Source organism: Chiloscyllium punctatum, chromosome 31 (assembly GCF_047496795.1).
Source record: "Chiloscyllium punctatum isolate Juve2018m chromosome 31, sChiPun1.3, whole genome shotgun sequence".
Taxonomy (NCBI): Eukaryota; Metazoa; Chordata; class Chondrichthyes; order Orectolobiformes; family Hemiscylliidae; genus Chiloscyllium; species Chiloscyllium punctatum.
The window spans coordinates 77472745-77492744 of record NC_092769.1 but is presented as its reverse complement, the minus strand read 5'-3'; the positions used below and the strand labels follow the sequence as shown (position 1 = coordinate 77492744).

General features: G+C 56.0%; 1 protein-coding gene across 1 annotated transcript in view; it reads right to left on the bottom strand.

Annotated features, from left to right (window-relative positions):
- The window catches only part of LOC140457139 (alpha-actinin-2), a 127128-nt gene that overhangs the window by 106554 nt on the left and 574 nt on the right, over positions 1 to 20000 (bottom strand). The gene's annotated exons all lie outside the window — the stretch shown is intronic.

Below are 20000 nucleotides of genomic sequence, written 5' to 3'. Positions count from 1 at the left end.
TGCTGAGGGAGTGGGCACTGTCAGAGGGTCAGTGCTGAGGGAGCACCGCACTGTCGGAGGGTCAGTGCTGAGGGAGTGGGGCACTGTGGGAGGGTCAGTGCTGAGGGAGTGGGCACTGTCGGAGGGTCAGTGCTGAGGGAGTGGGCACTGTCGGAGGGTCAGTGCTGAGGGAGTGGGCACTGTGGGAGGGTCAGTGCTGAGGGAGTGGGTGCTGTGGGAGGGTCAGTGCTGAGGGAGTGCCGCATTGTCGGAGGGTCAGTGCTGAGGGAGTGGGCACTGTGGGAGGGTCAGTGCTGAGGGAGTGGGGGCTGTGGGAGGGTCAGTGCTGAGGGAGTGCCGCATTGTCGGAGGGTCAGTGCTGAGGGAGTGGGCACTGTCGGAGGGTCAGTGCTGAGGGAGTGGGCACTGTGGGAGGGTCAGTGCTGAGGGAGTGGGCACTGTGGGAGGGTCAGTGCTGAGGGAGTGGGGGCTGTGGGAAGGGTGCCTGCCCCCTCTCGGGGGTGGGGGTGCGTTAGTAGGAGAGTGGGAGTGTGGAGGGTTTTGCCCTGGATCCTGAGGCCAATATTGATCCTTTACCTCATCATCCCCGAACCCAGACTATCCGGGTCACTCCCACATTGTAAATGTGAGTGTCTGGATTGCCTTGTGCTCTGACTCGGGAGAAGGAATTCCGGAATTGGGGATAATGCTGGCTCCTGGTTGATCTCTGCAATGCACTCAGAGAACTCGGATCCTGATCCAATCCCATTAGATTCTCCTGCCATTGGCTAACTCTGGGCTGCCTTATCCTTCTCCAGCCCTCTGCACAAATCCCACTCTCGGATCCAACATTCCCACCCGGAGTTATACTGCAGGGACTGAACCCAACCAGGATCAGCTCTCGCTCTGGAGATGTGTTCAATCCCCTCAACCTCTTTCTCTGTCACACTCACTCCATCTCTCTCTCATTTTTCTCTCTGCCCCACTATCTCTCTGGGAGTGTATCTCTCTCAGCCTCTCCCTTCCTCCTCTCCCTCTTTAACCCCCCTTTCGCCCTCCCTCCCTCTCTCTCTATCTCCCTCCCTCCCTCTCTCTCTATCTCCCTCCCTCTCTCTCTCTATCTCCCTCCCTCTCTCTCTCTATCTCCCTCCCTCTCTCTCTCTATCTCCCTCCCTCTCTCTCTCTATCTCCCTCCCTCTCTCTCTATCTCCCTCTCTCTCTATCTCCCTCTTTCTCCTGCTCCTTATCCCTCTTTCCCCAACTTCTTCTCTCCCTCACCCTCTCTGTCTCCCTTTCTCTCTCTGTTCCCCCCATTTCTCTCCCTCCTTCCCTCTCGTCCTCTCTCTCTCTCTCTTTCCCTCCCTCTCCCTGCCTCCCTCCTTCCCTCTGTCTCTCTCTCTCTCTCCCTCCCTCTCCCTGTCTCCCTCCTTTCCTCCGTCTCTCTCTCCCTCCCTCTCCCTGTCTCCCTCCTTCCCTCTCTCTCTCTCCCTCCCTCCCTCCTTCCCTCTGTCTCTCTCTCTCTCTCTCTCTCTCTCCCTCCCTCTCCCTGTCTCTCTCTCTCTCCCTCCCTCTCCCTGTCTCCCTCCTTTCCTCCGTCTCTCTCTCTCCCTCCCTCCCTCCTTCCCTCTGTCTCTCTCTCTCTCTCTCTCTCCCTCCCTCTCCTGTCTCTCTCTCTCTCCCTCCCTCTCCCTGTCTCCCTCCTTCCCTCTCTATCTCTCTCTCTCTCTCCCCCTCTCTCTCCCTCCCTCTCCCTGTCTCCCTCCTTCCCTCTCTCTCTCTCCCTCCCTCCTTCCCTCTGTCTCTCTCTCTCTCTCCCTCCCTCCCTCTCCCTGCCTCCCTCCTTCCCTCCCGTCTCTCTCTCTCTCTCTCTCCCCCTCCCTCTCCTGCCTCCCTCCTTCCCTCTGTCTCTCTCTCTCTCCCTCCCTCTCCCTGTCTCCCTCCTTTCCTCCGTCTCTCTCTCCCTCCCTCTCCCTGTCTCCCTCCTTTCCTCCGTCTCTCTCTCCCTCCCTCTCCCTGTCTCCCTCCTTCCCTCTCTCTCTCTCCCTCCCTCCCTCCTTCCCTCTGTCTCTCTCTCTCTCTCTCTCTCCCTCCCTCTCCCTGTCTCTCTCTCTCTCCCTCCCTCTCCCTGTCTCCCTCCTTTCCTCCGTCTCTCTCTCTCCCTCCCTCCCTCCTTCCCTCTGTCTCTCTCTCTCTCTCCCTCCCTCTCCCTGTCTCTCTCTCTCTCCCTCCCTCTCCCTGTCTCCCTCCTTCCCTCTCTATCTCTCTCTCTCTCCCCCTCTCTCTCCCTCCCTCTCCCTGTCTCCCTCCTTCCCTCTCTCTCTCTCCCTCCCTCCCTCCCTCTCTCTCCCTCCCTCTCCCTGCCTCCCTCATTCCCTCTGTCTCTCTCTCTCTCTCTCCCTCCCTCCCTCCCTCTCTCTCCCTCCCTCTCCCTCCCTCCCTCCCTCTCTCTCTCTCCCTCCCTCTCCCTGCCTCCCTCCCTTCCCTCTGTCTCTCTCTCTCTCTCTCCCTCCCTCCCTCCCTCCCTCTCTCTCCCTCCCCCTCCCTCCCTCCCTCTCTCTCTCTCCCTCCCTCTCCCTGCCTCCCTCCTTCCCTCTGTCTCTCTCTCTCCCTCCCTCCCTCCCTGCCTCCCTCCTTCCCTCTGTCTCTCTCTCTCTCTCTCTCTCTCTCTCTCCCTCCCTCCCTCTCCCTCCCTCCCTCTCCCTGCCTCCCTCCTTCCCTCTCCCTCCCTCCCTCTCTCTCCCTCCCTCTCCCTGCCTCCCTCCTTCCCTCTCTCTCCTCTCCCTGCCTCCCTCCTGCCTCCCTCCTTCCTCTCTCTCTCCCTCCCTCCCTCTCTCTCCCCTCCCTCTCCCTGCCTCCCTCCTTCCCTCTCTATCTCCCTCTCTCTCTCTCCCTCCCTCTCCCTCCCTCCCTCTCTCTCCCTCCCTCTCCCTCCCTCCCTCTCCCTCCCTCCCTCCTTCCTCTCTCTCTCTCTCTCTCTCTCTCTCCCTCCCTCTCCCTGTCTCCCTCTCCCTCCCTCCTCTCCCTGTCTCTCTCTCTCTCCCTCCCTCTCCCTGTCTCCCTCCTTCCCTCTCTCTCTCCCTCTCCTCCCTCCCTCCTTCCCTCTCTCTCTCTCTCTCCCTCTCTCTCTCTCCTTCCCTCTCTCTCTCTGAGCTCTGGTTCCTACTAAAATACTTTGATGATCTCAGCGACTGGGGCCTGTACCTTTCTCTCAGCCTGGATTATTCAGGAGGTGTCCCTATAAGGTCACTGAGTGACTGGAGAATCTCCCGAGTCCCTGTCAGATCAATCCCATCAGCTAAACACACCCAAAGGACAGGAGCAGCCTCGAAACAGGCCGGGGCTCCTCGAAACCCATGCAGAGGACCTCAAGATATATTGGGGATCCTTGAAACCCATAGGGAGGACCTCAAAATACATTGGGGCTCCTTGAAACTCATAGGGAGGATCTCAAAACATATTGGGGTAACTTGAAACCCATTTAGAGGGGACTCCAAACACATTGGGTCTCCTCGAAACCCACAGGGTGGGCCTTGAAACATGTTGGGGCTTCTCACAAACCAGGGGGAAGGCCTCAAAACACATTGAGGGCACATTGAGACACATCGATCCCTTGGGCTGCCGTGAAAACCATGGAAACACATCGGGGTTCCTCGAAACCCATAGGGAGGGCATTGAAACACACCGGGTCTCCTTGAAACCCATAGGGAGGGCATTGAAACACACTGGGTCTCCTTGACACCCATAGGGAGGGCATTGAAACACACTGGGGTTCCACGAAACCCATTGGGAAAGACTTGAAACACATTGGGCTTCCTCGAAACCCACAGAGACGGCCTCACAACACATTGGGCCTCCTTGAAACCCACAGAAAGGGCCTTGAAACACCTCAGGGCACCTTGAAACCCGCTAGGGAGGACCTTGACACAAGCTGTGGGGGTAACTCAGGACCCACAGGAAGGCCTGAAAACACATTGGGAGGCCTGGCGCCCAACAGGGAGGGGCCTTGAAACAGACAGAGGCTCCTGGAAAGCTATGGGGAGGGGTCCTTGAAACCTCTGGAGGGGCCTTGAGACCCACTCTGGGGTTGGGTGGGATCTCCCCACAGCATCTTATTTCCCATTTTGGGCGACCAATTCTAATGAAGAGTCATCAGAGGAGATCTTGCCTTCTCTCGGTACAGATACTGCCTGACCCTGCTGAGTTTCACCAGCAACTTCTGCTTGCCTTTCGGATCCTCGGAGCTTCCAGTGATGGGTGGTTTTGCCCCGTGACGTACCCCCCCCCTTGCTGCCCATCGCCATCGATTGTAGCCCTCCATCGTTCCACTCCCTGTATACCCCATCACCTCCCAGGACCGGAACTGGCTCAAAGGTCGAAGACAGAGGGTGGTGGTGGAGGGTTGTTTTTCAGACTGGAGGCCTGTGACCAGTGGAGTGCCACAAGGATCGGTGCTGGGCCCTCTCTACTTTTTGTCATTTACATAAATGATTTGGGTGTGAGCATAAGAGGTACAGTTAGTAAGTTTGCAGATGACCCCAAAATTGGAGGTGTAGTGGACAGCGAAGAGGGTTCCCTCAGATTACAACAGGATCTGGACCAGATGGGCCAATGGGCTGAGAAGTGGCAGATGGAGTTTAATTCAGATAAATGTGAGGTGCTGCATTTTGGGAAATCAAATCTTAGCAGGAATTATACACTTAATGGTAAGGTCCTAGGGAGTGTTGCTGAACAAAGAGACCTTGGAGTGCAGGTTCATAGCTCCTTGAAAGTGGAGTCACAAGTAGATAGGATAGTGAGGAAGGCGTTTGGTATGCTTTCCTTTATTGATCAGAGTATTGAGTACAGGAGTTGGGAGATCATGTTGCGGCTGTACAGGACATTGGTTAGGTCACTGTTGGAATATTGCGTGCAATTCTGGTCTCCTTCCTATCGGAAAGATGTTGTGAAACTTGACAAGGGTTCAGAAAAGATTTACAACGATGTTGCCAGGGTTGGAGGATCTGAGCTACAGGGAGAGGCTGAACAGGCTGGGGCTGTTTTCCCTGGAGCGTCAGAGGCTGAGGGGTGACCTTATAGAGGTTTACAAAATTATGAGGAGCATGGATAGGATAAAGAGACAAAGTCTTTTCCCTGGGGTGGGGGAGTCCAGAACTAGAGGGCATAGGTTTAGGGTGAGAGGGGAAAGATATAAAAGGGACCTAAGGGGCAACTTTTCCACGCAGAGGGTGGTACGTGTATGGAATGAGCTGCCAGAGGATGTGGTGGAGGCTGGTACAATTACAACATTGAAGAGGCATTTGGATGGGTATATGAATAGGAAGGGTTTGGAGGGATATGGGCCGGGTGCTGGCAGGTGGGACTAGATTGGGTTGGGATATCTGGGTCAGCATGGACGGGTTGGACCGAAGGGTCTGTTTCTGTGCTGTCCATCTCTGTGACTCTGTGACACTGACCGACATGAGCCAAACACAGGCACGTGGGACCCAGTTCAGTCTGGGAAACCGGGTCAGCATGGACGAGTTGGGCCGAAGGGTCTGTTTGTGTGCAGGAATTGGCTGTTCATCCTCCTCGCTTTTTCTGAGGAAAGTGTCACTGACTCTGACCACACGCCCGAGTGGCTGGGGGGTAGTGTCCAAGCCTCTGGACTGGTATCGGAGGATGCTGTGTGACCCACTGTGACAGGAGGCCATTCTTGAGGGAAGGTTATCTTTCTTGAGCTCCCTCAGCTCCTTGTGATACACCAGGACTAACCTCGGAGAGAGTGAAGGGAGCTGGTGTCTCTAACCCCCTCGAGGGGAGGCACAGAGCACCCATTACAATGGGAGTCCAGCCCTAGGGGCAGCATTGAAGGGCCAAGTGGCCTGGGAGGGTTGTTGGAATGCTAGGCTCTGAGGACACTGGCTGGGAGAGTGCAGTGCCCGCGGTGTGTGTCTCTCAGATGTTGGGACTGAGTTTCCCTTGTGGAGGTCACTCAGATGGAGGGCAGCGCTGAGTCATACTGGCCTGGCACGTCCCCAAGAGGTCACTCTACAGGGGGACTGGGGGGGGGGGGGGGGGGGGGTGTTAATGAGGGAGTTAACAAGGAATCGTCTCCTTAACCAGTGACACACCGCCAGCCAGGCACATAGACTCACACACTCACACACACATTCTCACACACACAAACACACTCTCTCACACTCTCATACACACACACACATTCTCACACTCACAAACACACTCTCTCACACTCTCATACACACACATGCTCACACTCACTGATAAACACACAGACACACTCATAGACACATTCTCTCTTACACACACACACAGACTCTCACTGGGGTACGGGCTCTGACACACACACACACACACACACACACACACACACAAAGGGACTATGAGCTGACCCACCTTACAGTACCACAGGGTTTTGGTCAGATTCCCTGTCAGGGTTTGTTCTGGTCAGTACTGCCAGCTGTGCCCAAGGGAGACTCAGAGAGATTGGACGGGGGTGGGGGGGGGCAGGGGTCGGACTGAGCAGAGCCTGGGATGGAAGGGAAAAGGAGGAGATCTCACAGAACAGGCTCCTGTTCCCTTCATGGTCGGAGGGGAAGGCAGTATGGAGTGACTGACCCAAGGGGAGGATGAGGGGTGAGGACCGATGGAGGACGGCTTTGGGGATCCACATCAAAGGCACAAACATTCACCTCGGCGCTGACACTCCAACAGTGCCCACTCCCTCAGCACTGACCCTCCGACAGTGCCCACTCCCTCAGCACTGACCCTCTCACAGTGCCCACTCCCTCAGCACTGACCCTCCGACAGTGCCCCCTCCCTCAGCACTGATCCTCTGACAATTGCCCCCTCCCTCAGCACTGACCCTCCGACAGTGCGGCACTCCCTCAGCACTGACCCTCTGACAGTGCCCCCTCCCTCAGCACTGACCCTCCGACAGTGCCCCCTCCCTCAGCACTGACCCTCCGACAGTGCCCCCTCCCTCAGCACTGACCCTCTGACAGTGCCCCATCCCTCAGCACTGACCCTCCGACAGTGCCCGCTCCCTCAGCACTGACCCTCCGACAGTGCCCCCTCCCTCAGCACTGACCCTCCGACAGTGCCCGCTCTCAGCACTGATCCTCCGACAGTGCCCCCTCCCTCAGCACTGACCCTCCGACAGTGCCCCCTCCCTCAGCACTGATCCTCCGACAGTGCCCCCTCCCTCAGCACTGACCCTCCGACAGTGCCCCCTCCCTCAGCACTGACCCTCCGACAGTGCCCGCTCCCTCAGCACTGACCCTCCGACAGTGCCCGCTCCCTCAGCACTGACCCTCTGACAGTGCCCCCTCCCTCAGTACTGACCCTCCGACAGTGCCCCCTCCCTCAGTACTGACCCTCTGACAGTGCGGCACTCCCTCAGTACTGACCCTCTGACAGTGCGGCACTCCCTCAGCACTGACCCTCTCACAGTGCCCACACCCTCAGCACTGACCCTCCGACAGTGCCCCCTCCCTCAGCACTGACCCTCTGACAATGCCCCCTCCCTCAGCACTGACCCTCCGACAGTGCGGCACTCCCTCAGCGCTGACCCTCCGACAGTGCCCGCTCCCTCAGCACTGACCCTCTGACAGTGCCCACTCCCTCAGCACTGACCCTCCGACAGTGCCCACTCCCTCAGCACTGACCCTCCGACAGTGCCCCCTCCTCAGCACTGACCCTCGGACAGTGCCCCCTCCCTCAGCACTGACCCTCTGACAGTGCCCCATCCCTCAGCACTGACCCTCCGACAGTGCGGCACTCCCTCAGCACTGACCCTCTGACAGTGCCCGCTCCCTCAGCACTGACCCTCCGACAGTGCCCCCTCCCTCAGCACTGACCCTCTGACAGTGCCCCCTCCCTCAGCACTGACCCTCAGACAGTGCCCCCTCCCTCAGCACTGACCCTCTGACAGTGCCCCCTCCCTCAGCACTGACCCTCTGACAGTGCCCCCTCCCTCAGCACTGACCCTCAGACAGTGCCCACTCCCTCAGTACTGACCCTCGGACAGTGCCCCCTCCCTCAGCACTGACCCTCAGACAGTGCCCCCTCCCTCAGCACTGACCCTCTGACAGTGCCCCCTCCCTCAGCACTGACCCTCTGACAGTGCCCCCTCCCTCAGCACTGACCCTCAGACAGTGCCCCCTCCCTCAGTACTGACCCTCGGACAGTGCCCCCTCCCTCAGCACTGACCCTCAGACAGTGCCCCCTCCCTCAGCACTGACCCTCAGACAGTGCCCCCTCCCTCAGTACTGACAGTGTGGTGATCTGGATCAGTGGAGTTATATTGAGTGCCTGAACTCTGACCTACAGTTCATTGCTCTCTTCCTGTAGTTCCTCATCCATTCCCAAGCACTCTCACCCTCAGCCCCCACACGGCACAGAAAGAGAGCTCACCCCACCCCCACCCCACTCAGACCCCACTTTCCCCTCCTGCTCCTCCAGTGCCTTCCCATCAGATTCCCTACAAAATGAGGGTGTTCTTGGATGGTCAGTCACTTCCCGACTGGGACCCTAGTGGGGTCCCTTCGACACTGTCAGCTCGTGCTGTGCCCAAATCCCTGCCCTGCCTTTCTCCTCCTGCATCCTTGGACGCTCCCCTTGCTGTTATAGGAAGGATATTACCAAATTGGAGAGCGTTCTGAAAGATTTACAAAGATGCTGTCCGGGTTTGAGGGTCTGAGCTACAGGGAGAGGCTGAACAGGCTGGGGCTGTTTTCCCTGGAGCGTCGGAGGCTGAGGGGTGACCTTATAGAGGTTTACAAAATTATGAGGGGGTATGATTTGGAGATGCTGGTGTTGGACTGGGGTGTACAAAGTTAAAAATCACAAAACACCGGGTTATAGTGCAATAGGTTTAATTGGAAGCACTAGCTTTCGGAGTGCTGCTCCTTTATCAGGTGGTTGTGGAGGACACAATTGTAAGACACAGAATTTATAGCAAAAGTTTACAGTGGGATGTCACTGAAATATACATTGAAAAATACCTTGATTGTTTGTTGAGTCTCTCATCTGTTCAAATACCATGAGAGTTTCACTTCTTTCGTATGTAAATCACAAAACCTTTTTTCAAAAGCTACATTTTCAGGTTGACTGTAATAATTGGTGTTAGCCAGACAATATGTTGAAGGTGTTAGCCCCCTGTGTTCTCTGTCTGTGCCATAATGTTTAGACTGATTCTAATCTAAAAAGTGAGATAACAGAGTCTTACATGAATTCGTAAAGTTTTTGAGCAAAGTACAATGTAATTCTGCAAGTACAAATTCACCCACAAACATATATGTATATGTGTGCATGTGGGTCTTTGTAAGTATGTGTGTGGTGTCTGGGGTAGGGGTTGTGAGTGTGAGAGTGTGTGCGTGTGCGTGTGTGAGTGTGTCTGGGTGTGTGTGTCTGGGGTGGGGGTTGTGAGTGTGAGAGTGTGTGCATGTGCGTGTGCGTGTGTGAGTGTGTCTGGGTGTGTGTGTCTGTGTCTGTGTGTGCGCATGTGCCTGTGTGCGTGTGCATGTGTGTCTGTGTGTGTGTGTGTGTGTGTGTGTGTGTCTGTGTCTGTGTCTGTGTGTGTGTGTGTCTGTGTGCGCGTGTGTGTGTGTCTGTGTGTTTGTGTCTGTGTGTCCGTCCGTGTGTGTGTGTGTGTGTCTGTGTGTGTGGTCTGTGTGTGTGTGCGTGTGTGATTGTGCGTGTCTGTGTGTGTGTGTCCGTGTCCGTCTGTGTGTGTGTGTGTCCGTGTGTGTGTGTGTGTGTGTCTGTGTGTGTGTGTGCGTGTCTGTGTGTGTGATTGTGCGTGTCTGTGTGTGTGTGTAGGAGTTTCTGTGTGTCTGTATGTGTGTGTTTGTGTGTGTGTGTTTGTGTGTGTGCGTCCGTGTGTGTCCGTCCGTGTGTGTGTGTCTGTGTGTGTGTGTGTGTATGTGTGTCTGTGTGTGTGTGTGTGTGTGTGTCTGTGTGTGTGTGTGTGTGTCTGTGTGTGTGTGTCTGTCCGTGTGTGCGTGTGCGTGCGTGTGTCTGTGTGTGTGTGCGTGTGTCTGTGTGTGTCTGTGTGTGTGTGTGTGTGTGTGTGTGCGTGTCTGTGTGTGTGATTGTGCGTGTCTGTGTGTGTAGGAGTTTCTGTGTGTCTGTATGTGTGTGTGTGTTTGTGTGTGCGCGTCCGTGTGTGTCCGTCCGTGTGTGTGTGTGTATGTGTGTCTGTGTGTGTCTGTCCGTGTGTGTGTGTGTCTGTGTGTGTGTGTGTGTCTGTCCTGTGTGTCTGTGTGCGCATGCGTGTGTCTGTGTGTGTGTGTGTGTGTGTGTGTGTCTGTGTGTGTGTGTGTATGTGTGTGTGTCCATGTGTGTGTGTGCGTGCGTGTGTCTGTGTGTGTGTGTGTATGTGTGTGTGTATAGTGCAATGGTGGTCACCTGTAGTGTGACATGAACCCAAGGTCCCAGTTTAGGCCCTCCCTCTGGGGGGACATGGATAGGATAAATAGACAAAGTCTTTTCCCTGGGCGGGGGAGTCCAGAACTAGAGGGGCATAGGTTTAGGGTGAGAGGGGAAAGATATAAAAGAGACCTAAGGGGCAACTTTTTCACCCAGAGGGTGGTCTGTGTGTGGAGTGAACTTCCTGAGGAGTGGTGGGTGTGGGTACATTTGGATAAGGACCTGGATTAGGAAAGGGTTGGAGGGATATGGGCCAGGAGCAGGCAGCTGGGGCTAGTTTAGTTTGGGGTTAGGGTCGGCACGGGCTGGTTGGGCCGAATGGTCTGTTTCTGTGCTGGACGACTCTATGATTCCACTCAAAACCCTTTCTACCCGCCACCACCCTGATACCCCACACTATGTCAGCAATAGTGTCACCAATCCCATTCCCAATCCCAACCCTAATCCCATCCCCAATCCCAAACCTAATCCCATCCCCAATCCCAACCCTAATCCCATCTTCAATCCCATTCCCAATCCCATCCCCAACCCCATCCCCAATCCCAACCCAATCTCAATCCCAATCCCACCCCAACCCCAATCCCAACCCCAATCCCATCACGAATCCCATTACGAATGCCGTTCCCAATCCCAACCCAAATCCCATCCCCAATCCAATCCCAAATCCCAATCCCACTCCAATCTCAATCCCAATAAGAACCCCATCCCAAATCCCATCCCCAATCCCAAATCTAACCTGAACCCCACACTCAACCCCAACCCCAGCCCTATCTCCAGCCCCATTCCCAATTCCACTCCCATGTCCAATCCCATTCCCCCATCCCCCATCCCCAACCCCAACACTAACCCCACATTCCACACTAACACCAACCTCCATCCCATCCCCAACTTCCCATGCCAACCCCATCCTTTACCCCCCTTACCCCATTCTTTACCCCCTTACCCCATCCTTTACCCCCTTATCTCATCCTTTACCCCCCGTACCCCATCCTTTACCCCCCTTACCCCATCCTTTACCCCCTTAACCCCATCCTTTACCCCCCGTACCCCATCCTTTACCCCCCTTACCCCATCCTTTACCCCCTTAACCCCATCCTTTACCCCCCTTACCCCATCCTTTACCCTCCCTTACCCCATCCTTTACCCCCCTTACCCCATCCTTTACCCTCCCTTACCCCATCCTTTACCCCTCTCTGTGGTTGCTCTGGGCTCCATCACCTGTAACTACCATGTTCATTCTCACCTGTACGCTCTACCCCTCTTCGAGACCCCTCTAGAGCCTCGCCCCTTTACCCCCTCACCCCCAACTCCCTGTGACCCTCCACAACCCACTCCATGACCCCACCCCACCCCCACACTCATAAAGCAACTGTGTCAGAGGTCCCTCCATACTGTCCCCCCAAAAGGTCCTACTCCCCCCACCCCCCATCTCCTCCATCTTGGCCGTCCATTACTGAAACCCTCACTCACACCCTCATTATTGCACCCAGACACAACTATTCTGGTGAGGTGCCTTGTGGGGGTGGGGGGAGGGAGGGGTTAGAGGCGCTGGTGGGAGTAGAGTTCTATTGGGGCTAGAGGCGCTAGATAAACGCAACTTGGCACTGCTGCTGAGCAGCATTGTCTCTGCCTCCCCACCCCACCAGCACCCCCCACAAATCTCCCCACCCTCCCCCTCCCCTAGCAGCAGGCCACTCCCACGTATCTCCCCCACACCCACCCCACCCACAACTGTCCCCTACAAACCCCCAAAAACATTCACCGCCCGGGGACAGAGTTGGAAAGGTCACAGTGTCCATGAATTCGCCGGTCACCTGGTTTGGGATCCACTGGAGGGATCCACTGGAGGGATCCACTGGAGGGATCACTTGGAGGATCCACTGGAGGGATCCACTGGAGGGATCACTTGGAGGATCCACTGGAGGGATCCACTGGAGGAATCACTTGGAGGGATCACTTGGAGGGATCCACTGGAGGGATCACTTGGAGGGATCCACTGGAGGGATCCACTGGAGGATCCACTGGAGGGATCCAGTGGAGGGATCCAGTCCTTGAGGATCTGGTGCAGGGGTCTGCCTCTGACCGTGTGAACGGGAATCTGCGAGATTATCCCATGGGCCTCTCGGGGCGGCCCCACTCTCCGGGAGGTGGATAATGATAGAGCAATGCAGCTCAGCACAGGGGCTGGACCTCACTCCCTCACTCCCTCACTCACTCACACATTCACTCACTCACTCATACCCTCACTCACTCACTCATACCCTCACACACTCACTCACACACTCACTCACACACTCACACACTCACTCACACACTCACTCACACACTCACTCACACACTCACTCACACACTCACACACTCACACACTCACTCACACACTCACTCACTCCCTCACTCACTCCCTCACTCATACCCTCACTCACTCACTCATACCCTCACTCACTCCCTCATACCCTCACTCACTCCCTCACACACACACACTCACTCACACACTCACTCACTCACACACTCACTCACTCCCTCACACACTCACTCCCTCACTCATACCCTCACTCACTCACTCATACCCTCACTCACACACTCCCTCACTCACACACTCACTCACACCCTCATACCCTCACTCATACCCTCACTCACACCCTCACACACTCACACACACACTCACACCCCTCATACCCTCACTCACTCCCTCACTCCCTCACACCCTCACACACACTCACACACACTCACACTCACTCACACTCACTCACACTCACTCACACTCACTCACACTCACTCCCCTCACACACTCCCTCACACACTCACACACTCACACACTCACACCCTCATACCCTCACTCACACCCTCACTCCCTCACACCCTCACACACCCTCACACACACTCACACACACTCACACACACTCACACACACTCACACTCACTCACACTCACTCACACTCACTCACACCACTCACACACACACACTCCCTCACACACTCCCTCACACACTCCCACCACACACCACACACTCACACACTCACACCCCCATACCCTCACTCACACCCTCACACCCTCACACACTCACACACTCACTCACACACTCACACCCCTCATACCCTCACTCACTCACACACTCACTCACTCACACACACACTCCCTCACACACTCACTCACACACTCACTCACACACCACTCACACACCCACACACACACTCACACACCCACTCACACACCCACTCACACACCCACTCACACACCCACACCCCACACCCCCACCCACAAACTCCCACACTCACTCACACACTCACTCTCTCCCTCCCCTCACACACTCCCTCACACACTCCCTCACACACTCCCTCACACACTCCCTCACACACTCACACCCTCATACCCTCACTCACACCCCACACACACACACTCACACACACACACTCCCTCACACACCCTCATACCCTCACTCACACCCTCACACCCTCACACTCACACACACACTCACACACACACACTCCCTCACACACTCCCTCACACACTCCCTCACACACTCCCTCACACACTCCCTCACACACTCATACCCTCACTCACATACTCACACACACACACACTCACTCACTCACACACTCCCTCACACACTCACTCCCTCACACACACACTCACTCCCTCACACACTCACTCACTCCCTCACTCACTCACTCCCTCACTCACTTATACCCTCACTCACTCACACACTCCCTCACACACTCCCTCACACACTCCCTCACACACTCACTCATACCCTCACTCACTCACTCAGTCACTCACTCACTCAGTCACTCACTCCCATACTCATACCCTCACTCACACACTCACTCACTCACACACCCACTCCCTCACTCACTCCCACACTCCCACACTCCCACACTCACTCACACACTCACTCCCTCACTCCCTCACTCCCTCCCTCACTCCCTCACTCCCTCCCTCACTCACTCCCTCACTCCCTCACTCACACCCTCACTCATACCGTCCCTCCCTCACTCACTCCCTCCCTCACACCGTCCCTCCCTCACTCACTCCCTCCCTCACACCCTTCCTCACTCACACACTCACTCACACCCTCCCTCACTCACTCCCTCACTCATACACTCACACCCTCACTCGCACATGCACCCTCACTCACTCACACCCTCACTCACACACTCACACCCTCACACACTCACTCACACCCTCACTCACTCACACCCTCACTCACACCCTCTCACCCCCTCACCCACACACTCACCCTCACTCCCACACACCCTCACTCATTCTCTCACTCCCTCACTGCCTCACTCACTCACTCACTGCCTCACTCACTCACACCCTGCCTCACTCACACCCTCACTCCCACACACCCTCACTCCCACACACCCTCACTCCCACACACCATCACTCACTCCCTCACTCACTCCCACCCTCACTACCACCCTCACACCTTCACTCACTCACACACTCACTCACACCCTCATACCCTCACTCATACCCTCACTCACACCCTCACACACTCACTCACACACTCACTCACACACTCACACCCCTCATACCCTCACTCACTCCCTCACTCCCTCACACCCTCACACCCTCACACACACTCACACACACTCACACTCACTCACACTCACTCACACTCACTCACACTCACTCCCTCACACACTCCCTCACACACTCCCTCACACACTCACACACTCACACACTCACACCCTCATACCCTCACTCACACCCTCACACCCTCACACACTCACACACTCACTCACACACTCACACCCCTCATACCCTCACTCACTCACACACTCACTCACTCACACACTCACTCCCTCACACACTCACTCCCTCACACACTCCCTCACACACTCACTCACACACTCACTCACACACTCACTCACACACTCACTCACACACTCACACACCCACTCCCTCACTCCCTCACTCACAAACTCCCACACTCACTCACACACTCACTCTCTCCCTCCCTCACACACTCCCTCACACACTCCCTCACACACTCCCTCACACACTCCCTCACACACTCCCTCACACACTCACACCCTCATACCCTCACTCACACCCTCACACCCTCACACTCACACACACACTCACACACACACACTCCCTCACACACTCCCTCACACACTCCCTCACACACTCCCTCACACACTCATACCCTCACTCACACACTCACACACACACACACTCACTCCCTCACACACTCACTCCCTCACACACACACTCACTCCCTCACACACTCACTCACTCCCTCACTCACTCACTCCCTCACTCACTCACTTATACCCTCACTCACTCACACACTCCCTCACACACTCCCTCACACACTCCCTCACACACTCACTCATACCCTCACTCACTCACTCAGTCACTCACTCACTCCCATACTCATACCCTCACTCACACACTCACTCACTCACACACCCACTCCCTCACTCACTCCCACACTCCCACACTCACACCCTCCCTCATACCGTCCCTCCCTCACTCACTCCCTCCCTCACACCCTTCCTCACTCACACACTCACTCACACCCTCCCTCACTCACTCCCTCACTCATACACTCACACCCTCACTCGCACATGCACCCTCACTCACTCACACCCTCACTCACACACTCACACCCTCACACACTCACTCACACCCTCACTCACTCACACCCTCACTCACACCCTCTCACCCCCTCACCCACACACTCACCCTCACTCCCACACACCCTCACTCATTCTCTCACTCCCTCACTGCCTCACTCACTCACTCACTGCCTCACTCACTCACACCCTGCCTCACTCACACCCTCACTCCCACACACCCTCACTCCCACACACCATCACTCACTCCCTCACTCACTCCCACCCTCACTCCCACCCTCACACCTTCACTCACTCACTCCCTCACTCACTCACACCCTCACTCACTCCCTCACTCCCTCACTCACTCCCACCTTCACTCACTCACTCCCTCACTCACTCACACCCTCACTCACTCCCTCACTCCCTCACTCACTCCCTCACTCATACCATCCCTCCCTCACACCCTCACTCACACCCTCACACCCTCACTCACTCCCTCACTCACTCCCTCACTCACACCCTCACTCCCTCACTCACACCCTCACTCACACCCTCACTCACACCCTCACTCACTCCCTCACTCACTCCCTCACTCACTCCCTCACTCACTCCCTCACTCCCTCACTCACACCCTCACTCACACCCTCACTCACTCCCTCACTCACTCCCTCACTCACTCCCTCACTCCCTCACTCACACCCTCACTCACACCCTCACTCATTCCCTCACTCACACCCTCACTCACTCCCTCACTCACTCCCTCACTCCCTCACACCCTCACTCACACTCTCACTCATTCCCTCACTCACACCCTCACTCACTCCCTCACTCACTCCCTCACTCACACCCTCACTCACACCCTCACTCATTCCCTCACTCATTCCCTCACTCACACCCTCACTCACTCCCTCACTCACTCCCTCACTCCCTCACTCACACTCTCACTCACTCCCTCACTCACACCCTCCCTCCCTCTGAGGGTGAAGGGAACCCCAGGGTTTCCCAGCGATGGGGAGTGAGGGGGAGTGATCAGTCAGTATTACAGTCTGTCTCACACTCTCTGTCTCCGCAGTGGGGCTGTGAGGGGGTGGTGGGTGGGGAGCACATTGGGATCTGGAGGGAGAGGGAGAAGACCCTCCCAGGGGGTAACTCCGGGGGGGGGGGTCTGTCAATGTTGAAACACAGAGACTATTTGGAGGCGGGAGGTGTATTCCCCCCGGGAGGGAGGGGGAGGGGTAATTATCATACTTAACACCTCCCCCCCCCTCACAGACACCCCTGTTTCTGAGCTCAGCCCCCCCCCAAAATCTCCCCCACCCCCACAATCTCCCCCACCCCCCACAATCTCCCCCCAACCCCCCACAATCTCACCCACCCCCACAATCTCCCCACAAATCTCCCCCAACCCTCCCTACAATCTCCCTCACCCCCACAATCTCCCTCAACCCCCCACAATCTCACCCACCCCCACAATCTCCCCACAATCTCCCCCCACCCTCCCCACAATCTCCCTCAACCCCCCACAATCTCCCTCAATCCCCCACAATCTCCCCCAACCCCCCACAATCTCACCCACCCCCACAATCTCCCCACAATCTCCCCCACCCTCCCTACAATCTCCCTCACCCCCACAATCTCCCTCAACCCCCCACAATCTCCCCCACCCTCCCCACAATCTCCCTCACCCCCCACAATCTCCCCCACCCTCCCCACAGTCTCCCTCACCCCCCACAAACTCCCCAACCTCCCCACAATCTCCCTCACACCCCACAATCTCCCTCACTCCCCACAATCTCCCCCACCCCTCCCCACAATCTCCCCCAACACCACAATCTCCCCACCCTCCCGACAATCTCCCTCACCCCCACAATCTCCCCACCTTCCCCACAATCTCCCCCCACCCTCCCCACAATCTCCCTCACGCCCCAAAATCTCCCCCACCTTCCCCACAATCTCCCTCACCCTCCCTACAATCTCCCTCACCCCCCACAATCTTCCCCACCCTCCCCACAATCTCCCTCACCCCCCACAAACTCCCCAACCTCCCCACAATCTCCCCCCACCTTCCCCACAATCTCCCTCACCCTCCCTACAATCTCCCTCACCCCCTACAATCTCCCCCACCCTCCCGTACAATCTCCCTCACCCCCTACAATCTCCCCCACCCTCCCTACAATCTCCCTCACCCTCCCCACAATCTCCCTCACCCCCCCACAATCTCCCCCACAATCCCCACAATCTCCCTCACCCCCCACAATCTCCCCCACCCCCATAATCTCCTCCACAATCTCCCCCACCCTCCCTACAATCTCCCCCACCCCCCACAATCTCCCTCACCCCCTACAATCTCCCTCACCCCCTACAATCTCCCTCACCCCCTACAATCTCCCTCACCCTCCCCACAATCTCCCTCACCCCCCCACAATCTCCCCCACAATCCCCACAATCTCCCTCACCCCCCCACAATCTCCCCTACCCCCATAATCTCCTCCACAATCTCCCCCACCCTCCCTACAATTCCCCCCGCCCCTACAATGGCCCCCTTCCCCCACCCAATCTTCCCCAACCCCACGCTCCCCCCAATCCCCCTCACAATCTCCCCCACCCCTCGCACAACCTCCCTCAACCCCCATGATCCCCCCACCCCACCCCCACCAACCAACACTCTCTCTCTCTCTCTCTGCTTCAACCACTTTGATCAATTCATAAAAATAGAAAGTTGAACGAGTGTTTAAATAGATCTGCTCCGATCAGTAATTCCTGCCACACAGGCACCCCCCCCCACTCTCTCCCTCCCCCCTCTCTCTCTCTCTCTCCCTGTGGCTCTGGCAGGATATAATTAGGAACACCGTGGTCTCTATACCCGTCCTCAGACATCATTGCCTCTCACTTTACACGTCATTGCTCACATTCCAGACACATGAAGCCCAACAGAGCCCTATCTAAGGCAAGCAGCCCAGCCTAGAGCACTGGCACAGTTAGCACAAGGACATAGAACTGGGACCGTCCAATGTTGGCGCAGCTCCGAGTGTAAACTGGCACTTGACCCTAGATTGGCAGCTGGAAGGTGGACTGGTTAAGTGGCACCGAGTTGCCACAATCACTCCCCACTGTCACCCTCCAGCTCCCACACGGTAATTAATCACATCTCCTGAGGAATTTCCCTGCTGCTGAACCGTTCCCCGCTTAAAGATAGCTCGTGATATTTAAGAAGGTGAGCGATGAGCGCAGAGAAACCCAACCCCCCCCCCAGGCCGAGCACGCCGTTCCAAAAGGCAAGCCGTCAGCTTCGGGATGCTCATAAAAACAAGGATCAAGTCTCTTCGCATTCCCTTTGCAGCTGAACAAGATCACCTTGAAAACTCCCAACCGGGGGGGGGCCCAAGGACAAGGCCAGCTGGTCAGGAGAGAATCAATTCTCCCACAGAAAAAAAAGGGTCCAACTATTTCATCTTATTGTCAGCTTCAAATAAAGGACAGATCTCAAAGCAATCCCCACTTTCCCCATGATCCCCCCCCCCCACACACACACACACAGACAGACACACACACACACACACACACAGACACACAGACACAGACACAGACACAGACACAAACACACAGACACAAACACACACACACACACAGACACACACACAGACACACACACAGACACAGACATACAGACAGACACACAGACACAGACACAGACACACACACACACACACACACTTTCGACTTTGAAACTCTCCAAAACACCTTTGTCCCATGGAATTATTTCATCCATAATTCTGCAGGACCTTTAAAAAAAATCTTCCCAACTCTTTAAAAACATTCCCGAATCCTCACAAACTTTCCCCAACTCTTTAAAAACTTTCCCGACTCCTCTGAAACTTTCCCCAACTCTTTAAAAACTTTCCTGAATCCTCAGAAACATTCCCCAACTCTTAAAAAATTCTCCTGACTCCTCAGAAATGTTTTCCAACTCTTGAAAAACTTTCCCAACTCCTCAGAAACTTTCCCCAACTCTTTAAAAACTTT